The sequence below is a fragment of the Periplaneta americana genome, chromosome 9 (assembly GCF_040183065.1).
Source record: "Periplaneta americana isolate PAMFEO1 chromosome 9, P.americana_PAMFEO1_priV1, whole genome shotgun sequence".
Lineage (NCBI taxonomy): Eukaryota > Metazoa > Arthropoda > Insecta > Blattodea > Blattidae > Periplaneta > Periplaneta americana.
The window spans coordinates 135,316,621-135,331,475 of NC_091125.1; the positions used below are offsets into that span (position 1 = coordinate 135,316,621).

General features: G+C 36.0%; 1 protein-coding gene across 21 annotated transcripts in view; it reads right to left on the bottom strand.

Moving 5' to 3' along the window:
* LOC138706539 (coiled-coil domain-containing protein AGAP005037) overlaps nt 1–14,855 on the bottom strand; it is a 1,408,895-nt gene that overhangs the window by 191,758 nt on the left and 1,202,282 nt on the right. The gene's annotated exons all lie outside the window — the stretch shown is intronic.

Here is a 14,855-nt window from a genome sequence, read left to right on the forward strand (position 1 = left end):
CTGTGGAGTAACGGTTAGCACGTCTGACCGTGAAATGAGCTATAGTTGGGACAAGTTAAGGCTGGTTCACAATAACCCGGAAACGAAAATCGGAACGAAAACGAAAACGGTAAAATTGTTAAAATGTATACATTTAAATGTGAGCAATTAACGAAAAGCTTGCCGGAGCCCATGATCGGGAACGGAGAATTGGCCAAGTTTCAACTTTGGCGTTCAGGTTTCCGATCACAGCCCACTAGATTCATTCTCTTGCCATCTAAAAGCTATTTTGTCGTCGTATATTTTGTAGCAAGAAGACCGTGACATAACCTATGCATTATTTTGTTCTGTGCTGTGCATCATGGAGCAAGTTTTATTTGATGAGAGTTTAATATTGAGTGTTGAGGAAAATCCTCACTTTTACGATAAGCGGCGCGCCTTGTATAAAGATGAGAAAATGAAGGAGAATACGTGGCTTTCAATAGCTGCATCTTTGAACACCGATCGGAAGCAAACCATATTTTATTACTAGACTTCGTGGAATTGCCACGAGAATCGCAAGGTTTACTGCGCACGCAGTATAGACTGTATGAGAAGGGGGCGTGCAAAGGATTGTGTATGCCTCTGATGTAAACACTGAGCAGTATACTGCGGTTACAATAAAACCTATATCCTGCATTCAAGAAATATAATGAATGATGTTTGACGTAGGAAATGTCTAAACATGTAAATACACAATTATTTTGTAGTGAGATATATTAACCCTTAAAATTTAATGTAAGATACTCACATCATTCTTGAATATGTGCATTGCAGTGAAGAGTTACGTACATTTTGAGCGACTGCAACGTAATCTCCTCCGATGGTCACTCAAACAGTTTTTATATTGGGAAATGTGCGTTCAACATCACACGATGTAATACGTGCATATTTGAAGAACGGAAAGTTACTACTTTTTAGTACACCAACTTCAGACATCTTGTCGTGACCTAATGGTACATAATTTATAATACGAAGGTTCTGAATAGGCAGAATTTTTAGCAATAATGTTTCTCAACTCACATTTCACTTTTTCTGAAATTAGTGAATTATTATTTTGGATAACGGTTTGTGATACTTTATCCACTCTATTAAGGGCTTCTGAGAGTTGTAGTTTAGACGATTCTAACAGAATGATGCTTTTGGACACGATTTTAAAATTAGAATCAATGAACAGAATATCTTCCAATAGCTGTTCAGAAGGCAATGATTTTATAGCTGCAACAGCGGAACTGTCTGTCCTATCCAATGCATCAATTACCTCCATTATTTTGCTGTACTGTTCTGCAAAATAATTAACAGCATCCAACCACGTTCCACAACGGGTCTACACTGGCTGCGGGGGTAAGGGTATTCCAGGGGCAATTATTTGGAACAGCAACACACTCATTGTAGTATGTTTGATTGAATTCTTGTCTACACTGAACAAATTTTAAGCTTTGACTATTCCAACCACAGTAATGCAAAAACAAGTGCTTACATAGGTATACATTAGTTGTACCTGCTCTATCTATTTGGACCGGTCACATCTCTTAACATGAACTGCTTATACTACGCGACCGGGCGGTCGCTCACCTCTTCTATACTACCGTACATCGGCAGCCTGATTGCATGCTGCGTGTGGCAATTCAACGAAGTCTATTTATTACTGTACCGGTATTGGTTGTATTACACACTACATATTCACGCTTCAATTCAATAACTACTGTTGTGCTCATTTTTGTTCTATTACAAATGTTTCTTCTCTAATTATTTTACGTTATGGTAGACTTAAAATAGGTTGTGATAATAAAGATGCATGGGTATATTTATAGTATCGTACCTAATGAAATGTTTCAGTTGAAATTTCGAAGTTAGTTAACCTGTGTTTATGTTGGCTGCCTTGTACTCATGAGAGAACGCCATTGGTCAATTATACACAAATAAAATCAGAATGTGCAATATCGACTTTACATATCGTTATTGACATGTATATCGATATGCATAGTCGTCTACGTTCTCGGTTTATTGTGAATAAAAATTTTTCATATTCACGTCCTCTGCTTCTCGTTTTCATTCTGGTTCTCGTTCCCGGTTTATTGTGAACCAGCCTTTACCTGGTTGGGGTATTTCCCGGGTTTTCCCCTCAACCAATTGAAGCACAATCGCTGGGTAAATTTCGGCGTTGGATCTCGCCGCATTTCGCCATCATTAATTCACACATCATCATCATCATCATCATCATCATCATCATCATCATCATCATCATAGCTTGAGTTAAATTCATGGTGCGGCGCCGGTGTGCTGTACTTGTACAAGAGCGCGACCGTTCGGCTGCAAGTATCATTCACAGAACTGAAGTGGTAAGCACAATAAGTGTCAGGGTGCAGGTACTGTATAAGCAACTCAATTTCAGAAATAAACAGCATAATATGTGCTTGCCATCTAGGCACAGACAATAATAATAATAATAATAATAATAATAATAATAATAATAATAATAATAATAATAATAATAATAATAATAAATCCAGACATTTGAGATGGGCAGGGCATGTAGCACGTATGGGCGAATCCAGAAATGCATATAGAGTGTTAGTTGGGAGGCCGGAGGGAAAAAGACCTTTAGGGAGGCCGAGACGTAGATGGGAAGATAATATTAAAATGGATTTGAGGGAGGTGAGATATGATGGTAGAGACTGGATTAATCTTGCTCAGGATAGGGACCAATGGCGGGCTTATGTGAGGGCGGCAATGAACCTTCGGGTTCCTTAAAAGCCAGTAAGTAAGTAATAATAATAATAATAATAATAATAATAATAATAATAATAATAATAATAATAATAATAATACTTACAAGTGGCCTTTAAGGAACCCGCAGGCTCACTAGTTTATTATTATTATTATTATTATTATTATTATTATTATTATTATTATTATTATTATATCCCTTATCACAGCAACATTTCCCTCATAAATTCTTTTGTTGAATCGGTGTTGTACAACACCGGCGTGGCTCAGTCGGTTAAGGCGCTTGCCTGCCGGTCTGAAGTTGCGCTCGGGCGCGGATTCGATCCCCTCTTGGGCTGATTACCTGGTTGGGTTTTTAACCGAGGTTTTCCCCAACCGTAAGGTGGATGCCAGGTAATCTATGGCGAATCCTCGGCCTCATCTCGCCAAATACCATCTCGCTATCACCAATATCATCGACGCTAAATAACCTAGTAGTTGATACAACGTCGTTAAATAACCAACTAAAAACAAACATTTCTTGCATAAATAACTCTCTATTATGATTATTATGATGATGATAATTATAATAATAATAATAATAATAATAATTATTATTATTATTATTATTGTTATATACCCTATCATAGGAACATTTCTCTTATAAATTCTCTTGTTGAATAAATGTTGTACAACATTTCCTGCATAGATAACTCTTATTTATCTTTATTATATAACATTACTACGCTATATTAATATAGTGTAATGAAAATTGGTCCACATGGAGGATAACAAACTATTTGAGTATTAATTTATTGCCAGACATGTATAACACTTTCCTTCCGTTGCGTGTACAAAATTTAACATCTTCCATTAGATACAGACACACAGAAGACCATGTGCTATCTTTCGCCTTTACTTTCTACAACACAGAACAGGTAGACTACTTTCCAGGCAGATTTTGTACTATGTAATTATTATAACTAATGAATACTATCTTGTAGAGATAAAGCGAAACTTGGGCCACACTTGTTCCAATCCCAATGCAATTGTCTGACTGTCTTTTGTAACACATGACTGACTATTCAGCTACATGGGACCTGTCTCTTTAAGCAGTCTGTAATTAAGCAATCAAAATGAAAGTAAAAAATACGGTTCCTTATGTAGTGATTTTGGCATGAGATATAGTCGCAAAAAGAGCAGCTATGGTGTACGAAATAAAAAGCTACATCCTTTCACTGTTTGAAGCTCTATCGTAAGAATTTAAAAATAGAGTGAAGGGAATAAATAACGATTAAATAACAGAGACTTCAACACAAGCCTTGGCTTTATTATTCAATTATCAATTATTTCAAGTAATGAGGTTTATAACAGCAGATGTTTTTCAGTGCTATGTTTAGATCTGGTGATTAAAGAAGGATTTGGAATGAGTGGTTCATATCTTATAATAGTTTCTTCTTGTTTTCCTATTTCTCTACGCCTGTTACTCGCGATTTGCTCAACAACTGGTGGATTTTGGTGTACTCTAAACCAGTGGTATTCAATCTATGGTACGCATACTCACAGGGATACGCGGGGTTGTCTCAAGGGGCACGCATCCCACTGACTATTTACTTAGGGGAGAGTCAGGTAGTATCGGACATAGGGTAATATCGGAGAGTGAGTTTCTTTCATCTACCACACGATGATAGTACCTGACTGACATGGTTACGCTTCTGTGATGTCGCATAGAGAAACGTAACCATGTCATTCAAGTACTACCATATGGTGGTACATGAAAGAAACGCACTGCCTGATATTACCCGATGTCCGATACTATCCGACTCTTCCCTACTTAGCCTACTTACAAATGGCCTTTAAGGAAGCCGGAGGTTCATTGCCGCCCTCACATAAGCCCGCCATCGGTCCCTATCCTGAGCAAGATTAATCCAGTCCCTACCATTATATCCCATCTCCCTCAAATCCAATTTTATATTATCCTCCCATCTACGTCTCGGCATCCCCAAAGGTCTTTTTCCCTCCGGTCTCCCAACTAACACTGTATGCATTTCTGGATTCGCCCATATGTGCTACATGCCCTGCCCATCTCAAACGTCTGGATTTAATGTTCCTAATTATGTCAGGTGAAGAATACAATGCATGAAGTTCTGCGTTGTGTAACTTTCTCCATTCTCCTGCAACTTCATCCCTCTTAGCCCCAAATATTTTCCTAAGCACCTTATTCTCAAACACCCTTAATCTCTGTTTCTCTCTCAAAGTGAGAGTCCAAGTTTCACAACTATAAAGAACAACCGGTAATATAACTGTTTTATAAATTCTGACTTTCAGATTTTTTGACAGCAGACTGGATGACAAGAGCTTCTCAACCGAATAATAACACGCATTTCCCATATTTATTCTGCGTTTAATTTCCTCCCGAGTGTCATTTATATTTGTTACTGTTGCTCCAAGATATTTGAATTTTTCCACCTCTTCGAAAGATAAATCTTGAATTTTTATGTTTCCGTTTCGTACAATATTCTGGTCACGAAACATAATCATATATTTTGTCTTTTTCCCATTCCGAGACTTATTGTATGGATTCGCAACAAGCTGTTTTTTACGGTGATGGATTGTTAGCCCTTCGCTCAACTCCCAAGCTGGAGGACCACACCTTATCGGCTGTCCACGACTGCTTATTCAATATATTCGTAGCTACCCTCCATATCTGTAGGCCCTCTCCTCTATCCGCAACCTGAGGACGCGCCACTGACTAGGTATGTAAAAATGCTGACATATTTATTTTATTTTAGAGGAAGTGTTACAAAATATGGAATACCATTTTGTTTATTTGTTTTGTTTTGGAACCTACAAGACTGTATTGAATACTGAACGTGAAATATCGTCCTGTTTATTGCTGTGAATGGTATACTGCATTTAGAAGTACGTAAGATATTATAAAATGTTTGTAAAAAAATAATGTCCTCAAAATCTAACATATTTCCTTCATAAAAACGGAGATACAAATATGGAATACTATTAACAAGTTACAAGATTAACAAAATTGCAAAGTCGAAATGGCCTCTACTAAGAAAAGTATAAAACAAGCATTCAGCATCTTCATTAGAAGGTATTTTCCCAACCGTAATACTGAATCCAGATGAATCGTCTCTCACGTCTTTTCTCGAACTTGTTTTATGGCTTCTTGCATTGTCTTTTCATTCCAATGTTTTCTAAATTTGTTGGAAGGTGAGATTTTCCCTCCTACAGGTGTTAATACTAGTAAGGAAACAGAAAACCAGGGTATAAAGATGGAATAGTAATAATATACTAGTATTTCATATTTGTAATACACTTATGTTGTAAGTCATAACCTCAAAACATATGATAATTTAAAAAGAAAAACAATTAAACATACATTGCTATAAACGTAGATTATTTTTCTTTAAGAATATATATCATTAATATTTCTAACATTGAGGTACAACAATGTATATTCAAGAAAAGAACTTACTGCCAAAATTTTCACTTTCCTTGAAAACGGAATAATGATAAAGGTTTCAACGGTTCAACTTCTAACGGCAAACTAACATTCCCGCGAAATAGGGTATCAGTGCGTAGTAATTTGGAAGGCTTCCGCTAGAATAGAACTAGTCTCAGGTCGTATATTACACTATTTCATATTAATTGTACCCCTATTTCATATTTGTAACACTTCTACTTGTTGATAATTATAACAGTTTACATATTTTCTTTTAAAATATCAACTCTTGCTTTTTCTTGATTCTATAACATTTTAGATAATATTTACACCTCTGTAAGATGCCAAAGAAGAATGGAAAGAAAAATACTCTGAATAAGCCTGAAGGACAGAATCAGAAACGAAGAAGTACGGCGACGAAGCGGCGTAGAGGACGTGGTCACACTCGCTAATAGGATGAAATGGCGCTGGGGAGGACACGTGGTACGAACGCAACCTACCAGATGGGCACACACGGCGACACTGTGGGATCCAAGAATTGGCTGGAGAAACTGTGGACGACCGAGAACCAGATGGGGGGACGAGTTCAAGTTGCAGCTAGGAGGACTGTGGACCAGAATAGGACGCCAAAGAACACGGTGGAAGGACGCAGTCAACCAACTTTGAGCGGAAGTAACAACCAGTGCTAGTAAAATTGCGCACAAAGAACTAGGAATGTAATTAGACCATCAGATCGGCTCTTCTGATGGTCAAGACTTGAGCCACCCCTGCCCAAGCAGGAGGCCTTGCCCCACCGGGGATTTACGGCTTTTATTATTATTATTATTATTATTATTATTATTATTATTATTATTATTTGTAGGAATTTTATTTTTCAAAACAAAATCAATGGACCAATGAACTTGTAATTATATTTTTGTGCCTCAAGTACACTTTGTCCTTTGTTGCAGTTCACAAGTGGTGAGAAGAGTTCTAAGCTATAACAATAATAACATTTTATTTTGCTTATAACATCTATCACAGTCTTTTCTTGTTTCTTACATAGCCTAATGTCAATGAAGTATGGGTGTACGAAGGTAAATAAAAAGTATTTTGGAGGTACGCTAGCAAGAAAGATTGAACATCACTGTTCTAGACGACTCATACAACTGCATACGACACACCAGAGTCCACCATGTCCTTTCTAAGGAAGAGAGATGGTTTGAGAGAAACGCGTAATATTTATTTATTATCATAATACACTGTATAAATGAAATTATTTTAAAATGGAACCAAATCTACACATCAGGAATCAAAATAACCAGTGCTCTAACATTAAATACCTTACTCTATGCCGATGATCAAGTCATAATTTCCAATTCAGAGGATAATTTACAAAGAGGATTATATACATTAAATAAAATATTAAAAGATTTTGGGATGGAAATTTCAGCACAAAAATCAAAAGTAATGGCATTTTTAGTACAAGACCCAGTCAGAAGTAAGATAATACACAATAACCAATGCCTCGAACAAGTACAAAATTTCAATTATCTGGGTTGTGAAATATCTTATCAAAATGAAAAAGATGTGAACAAGAAAATTACCAAATTTACACAAATTCTAGGAATAATAAACAATACAAAAATCTACAAGAATAAAAATATATAATACACTAGCATTACCCTCCCTTTTATACGGAAGCGAGATTTGGACATTAAAGAAAAAAGACATGAACAGAATCAAAGCAACGGAAATGAAATTTTTCAGGAGTACAGCAGGATATACTCTTTTAGACCGAAAAATGAATGAAGAAATTTTAGAACAATTAGAAGTAGAGTCAGTAGAAGAAAAAATCAATAGATACAAATTAAATTGGCTAGATCATGTAAGAAGAATGGACAATTCAAGAATCCCAAAAATTATGATGCAGTATAAACCTACAAGACATCGTCGACCAGGAAGACCTTTTAGAAGACCGCTAGATGGGGCCGAAACAGGTCTACATAGGCCTAATTCGTGAAGGATGATGATGATGATGATGATGATACACTGTTCTCTTAAATTGACTGAGCATACTGAGAATTCAATCAATGGCTTTTCCAAAACACGCTATAAAATGTTTAATATAAAGCAATTTTTATCTCGAAAAGGAAGCAAAAACGAGTAAAATTGTATTAAGCGCTTATATTTGGAATATCTCAAAGAATAACCCCCTGAATTACTGACATTACTTACGGCTCATCTGTATATTAAGAAATAAAAACAGGAAAGTACAGGGACATCATTTTATTTTTACTTCAACTTTTATTGTACCTGAGTTTTTGAATGTACTTCACTCCCACTTCTTCTACTAACGAAGCTCCAACTGTCCTCCACACAGAACCAAGGCCGCAGTACTGAGTTAGTGAGTATAGTACGTTTCAGAAATATGTTCGCGTTTTCCAGTGACGAAAACTTCCAATATTGAATCATATTTTCGCACAGGTACTGTCGTCCGTTTGCCTACGTCGCATCCCAATTTCCCCCACCTGCTTCTGCTCGCTCCACTGTAAAGACTAGTGGCTGGGCTTTATTAGCTCTTTTCTGAAAACATTAATTTCTGTTAGGAATTAATTGGACGTCTACGTAATATTATGCAACTGTTTAAAATAACTTAAATAAAAGGGCCTCGTTAAGTAATTAACTATCACGTGATTTCCCCCCTTTCTACGATCCTGCGACATAACCACTTGGACGGACAGTAGATAGCATGTCTGAGTAATTTTATCTGTGCGGGTCGGGCAGAAATGAAGACTGAATTTACAGTACGTAAGGTACTCTTTTATATAGTAGGTACAGAATTATTTCAACATGAGTTACTAGTACAAAAGACGTAACTGGTAATTGGAATTGGATGCAATAGTCTATACTGCGATAATATGCACATTAGAACTGAAGCCTGTGTCGAAATAAACGGCCACCATTTTCAAAAATGTGTTTAAATATCAATATTATGATTATTTTTCAATATAACTTCATTCTCTATATTGTACGCTAATGTGCTGTAGACAGTATAATATACGCTGCATAATGAATACGTTCGCATGGATAACTCAGTTCGTGAGTAAAAACACTTACTGTTAACACTGTACTGTATTTTGATTAAACAAAACCTAATGAAAATTATCAAACTCAAAATCGCGATATTTCCTAGTTTACGTAAATGGATGAACTACTTTTCTTCCCTCCTATACCTATTAAAGTGATTTGTTTGGTATTTTACGCCAGTACGATCGAACTCCAATCGTGGAAGGGGGTAGCAAACTATGTTTCCGGGTCTCAATCATTAATCCAAAGGTATAGCAAGGTTAATATTAAAAATGTTAGTAAAAATAAAATGATGTCCCTGTATAATTCCTAGACTGCATTGCACATTGTCTTACAGAAATCCTTTCTTACTGAGGTCATCTTAGTCAAAGACTTTCTATATGGGTGGAATGATGATAGGACGCTGGGAATATAAGTGCAAGATCGATTTCACCTCGAAGAATGCAACGAATTAGGTGGAAATTACTCCATGATAATGCACAGCTACAGGGCAGGTTCTCATCGGGATAATATCTCGTGAGTTATTAGCTTTGTTTTGGTTGCGAGAAAAGTAGGACAAGTGGTCATTGGCAGGCAAGCCCTGCAGAATCACCTCAACAAAAGGAAGAAAGCAACCTGTCCGACTCCTCACCGGTAATTAAGGGCATTGAATGATCGTTCCCCTTCCTCGTCATATCGTTACATCAGTTCCGGCACGGCCGAGTCTATGCTAAATGCTCTGCAGAGTTGAGCTAGAACACCGTACCTGTCGTCCACAATGGCTTCCTATTAAAATAATACTGTGCTCGCCATTGTTTGGGACTGCTCAGCTTTCTTTGAGCCGCTAAACGCCAAGACAGAGGAAAGATACAGAATTAATGTGAAGAACAAGAGAAAGTATATATTACTCACGCAAACAGATAAAGAGGAGGAGTAACACGCCCGGCCTGCAATCAGAACATCTCTAAATCGATTACTAGTCATGAAATTTAATTAGACGCACCTAATGACGTAGCAACTTCTTCAAGGAGCGATGAGAAACATTAAAATGCACACACCAACGTAATATGAATTAAAATATATAATGAATTAATGGGTTCCTCGGATCGGTGCTAGTTCACACAAATAATAATAATAATAATAATAATAATAATAATAATAATAATAATAATAATAATTCTTTGGAATATGTATGATAAGAAACTTTCTTGTGTTAAATTTTAACGTACCTTGTTAACATGTTTCGACCTATTTTCGGTCATCTTCGGAACTGGTCGTTATTGGCCTTGGCGCCTCTTGTTTCCTGTGTGGGTGCGTTCGTAGTGTAGAGTCAAAGAGTGTATGTGTCTTGAAATTGAGTTGTGTGTTGAGAATATCGTTGGGATGTGTTTTCGTGTGTCTGTATATTTCATATTGTTTTAGTGTGTTGAGTTTCTGGCTTTTTGGTTGGATGTGCAGTATTTCCATGTTAACAAGGTACTTTAAAATTTAACACAAGAAAGTTTCTTATCATACATATTCCGAAGTGATGCAGTGTTAAAAGTTGTGTAATCGAGATATATAATAATTCTTTATTTATACTGGCAGAGTTAAGGCCATAGGGCCTTCTCTTACACTCTACCAGATCACAAAGTACACACGCAGTTAAAATTTAACAAAAAGTTAAAGAACAGAATACTAACATATTACAAAATAAAATAAAATAAAATAAAATGAAATAAAATAAAATAAAATAAAATAAATAATAATAATAATAATAATAATAATAATAGCATAATAAAATCGACACTAAACAACATGAAAATAATACCATAATAGAAAAAAAAAGAAAGTAAAATACATTGGAATATAGTGAAAGCAACTCATTTAGTACAAATGGTTAATATGGAAAAACGTAAGGAAGAATATATCAAAATGGAATGTAATAAAATAATAATAAAAAAGAAAAGAAATAAGAAAATTAAATAAAATTCACGATAAAAAGGCTATGATAATAAATTCATCGGCTGATAAAGAGAACAAAAAGGGGAAAGGAAGGAAAAAGAAATATATAGCCTATATTTTTACAAAACTATGGCAGAGAAAAGGGCTTATAACTGAAAGGAATCTAATTCAGAAAGTGCAATTTTAATTTATTTTTGAAACTAGACAATGTCCGACAGTCTCTGACATGTTGTGGTAGAGAGTTCCAGAGATGAGCTGCAGAGACGGTGAAAGATGAAGAGTAGAACTATGTTCTGTGTTTAAGAATGGAGAGTATGATATGGTGTTGTGAGCAAATATCTATTTCGTGATATGAGGACAGATGTTGAAAACGAGAAGCTAAGTAGCTAGGGTTAGAGGTTTGAAGAATATTGAAGAGCAAAGTGAGAGAGTTAATACTTCTTCTCTCTTTGAGACGGACCCAGGACAGCATATTTAGTGAAGGTGTGATACGGTCAGATCTACGGACGTTGCAAATAAATCGAACGCATGCATTATGAACACGCTGTAGTCTGTCTGTCAGTCTCATGTTAAGGTCAGTGTAGAGAGTGTCACAGTAATCAAAATGAGGCATCAAGAGCGACTGCACTAAATTCTTCTTGAGAAGCAACGGAAGGAAATTTCGAATTCTTTTTTAGTGTGTAAATTTTCATAAAAAATATTTTACATATGTGTGTGATTTGAGTATTCCAACTTAAGTTTTTGTCCATATAAAAATATTCACCCAAATTAAATTTGACCCATGGAAGATTGACGCACAGGAGAATGCACCCAAATAAATTGACCCAAGAGAATAATAATTTAGGTGAAACAAATTTTTGAATGGTTTACATATCTCCTGAAAAACTTTAGGGCTATTTTATTGCTGAAACTGAGTCTTGGATGAATTTCTTCAGATTTGAATGTTGTAACCACAGGCACACAAATATACGACAAGTCCTTCGTCTTTGAATTCATCATACATTTGTGAAATATTTTGCAGCCTTATATTTAAGCTTTTATATTTCCGTTTTTGTGGTTTTTTAGTCCTAGATCTAACTTCTGAATCATTGTGTCAACATCGGATTGCTCCTTCTGTATGAGTCTGTATACAGTGGGATGCTTCTGGAAGCGGTTGTGCCACGCTTCTGCGTTGTTATTCGTAAGTAGTTCATTCGATCTACCTGAATTTTTGGAGTGAAGGTTGTACATAGGCCATAACCTTTATGAATCAGTATATACCCATTCCTTTCACTTGAAATAATAATTTCTACATGTTTATCCATTGACAATTTATACCTTCAAAACATTCATCTAAACTTAAGAATTTTGTAATAAAAGTATCACCACAAAAACGAATTTTGAATTGTTAAGAAAGAACTTTAAAATTATTCATATACACTTAAACATTTCGGAATACAAATGTTACCACGGTAACGAATTGCTAAAAATGTATTTACTAAGAAATTAACTAAATTTTATCGCAATGGGTGAGTTTCCGTGAGTGAGGGTGAGAATGAAGATCGTTGATGCTGGGTAACTTTCGGTGCTGGATCCCGGACTCATTTCACCGGCATTGTCACCTTCATTTCATTCAGACGCTAAATAACCTAGATGTTGATACAGCGTCGTAAAATAACCCAATTAAAAAAAAAAGATCGTTGGGTGTAATGACTTTGAGCGAATATTCCTTGATCAATATTATTGGGTGAATTTTCTTTTTGGACAACTTCCATTGTTCGAACTAGCCTGGTTCGGAATTAATGATTACTACAAAAATAAACTCAGTCTTCTCCTTTACCATACAAGCCTCAGAGTTTGGCCATTGCTTCCTTCACAACTGACGCCCATTGTCCTCTATCCGTGGCTAGTGTTTTCCACCTTCTGACTCCAGTTTTCCTGATCTCTTTCTCCACATCATTTTGCCACCGTATTATAGGTCTTCTTGTCCTTCTCCGACCCGCGGGTTTACCCTGGAATACCTTCTTGACTGTTCTTTCTTCAAACATTCGTATCAAGTGACCTAGCCATTTCAGTCTCAAAGTTTTAGTTCTAGTGACAATATCAAGTGAACTATACATTCTGCACAACTCCAGATTAGTCTTTATCTTCCATTCACCAACGTCCCGAATAGATCCATGTTTTTTTCCTTAAAATTTGTATTTCCCAGATTCTAAGCATTTTCTTAACCTTCGCAGTCGTAGTCCAGGTTTCTGCACCACACATTACTGTCTTATATTAGGTAGATGCACAAATTCGTAGCGTTTTTGTTCGTCACCACAACACTGCGTTGTTAGGAGACTGTTTATCGTTTGCCATTTTTCATTTGTTATTTGGAGTGTTGTGCTTATAAATACGCCTTGAATTTTGCGTATCTGAGGAAGCTTTGTGCTATTTGTCGGCTAAAGAAAATAGAGTGTCAAGTGAAAAAAAGAGAACACTTCCGACATATTTTTCTGCATTTAATAGAGGAGCAAAGGCCATGTACGGGGAGAATGTCATCGGAGGAAGCACTGCAAGAAAATGGTTATGTCATTTTAACGCAAAACACCCCGTACAAAAATTAGTAATGTCCATCCACAGAAGATTTTATATGTCTGGTGGGATAAAGAAGGCATCATGTACTACGAATTGCTTCCCAGGAATGTAACCATAACTGCTAACATTTATTGCTAACAACTCAGATGCCTTGCAGCTGCAATTGAAGAAAAATGATTCATTCGAAACATGATAAAGCAGAACTGGTGCAAAACGTGTGAAACATACCTATGTGAAAGTAATTGTCATTTAGGTGACACCGATTTCTTTTTATCTGTTCTGACTTCAGGAAATAGGATTTTTTAAACCTGTTATAAAAATCGCTGTATATTAAAAGTAAATAAATAATTTTGAACGTAACAGCATATTATTCCTGAACTTATCAACCACATGGTACAGAAATGTATTACACACTGACCTTTCAGAAGAGAATAAGGAAGTTATTTCGTCCAACATTTTTGCACAGTGAACCATTTTATCATCACAGATTACAGGTGTGTGCTCTATAATCATGCAGTCCCCCTTCCATGCTAACACAAAGTACGCTAATATGCTGACATAACTCGATTACGTTTACTCTTCGCTGTTTGCTTTCTCTGCGAAACAATGCAGAAAGGAAGCTCCATATGCTTCCTTCCATCGTGTCCCGTTTATAAGCAGGAATTAATACAATGTTAACCAGTAATATCGGTGTAATTCACGACAAACCACACAGATCACAAGTGATTTATCACAGTTCACTGAGCATCAAACTTCCTTTCACAGTATTATTAATTCAATAACCTTACCTTTACAACGTCGATTTCTTTCTCTTACGTGTAAAATTGTATAATAATACGGCTTGTTCTGTGTACTGTAATGCATTTAGGAACAATGTTGGAATGTTTTAATAAAACTGTTATTTCAAAACTTCAGATTGTATTCCTATCACTTTATGTTACATTATTGCCAACATCGATGACCCTAATACGTCTCAGTGAAGTGGGGAAATATATTTCTGAAACTTATTATCCACGAATTATTATCCCCACTATTTGAGTGGCTTTTAGATTTATTTTCGTATTCACATGAACAGCTTAACTGCGGCAATGTTTCAGGATGGTCCTCTCAAAATCAATAC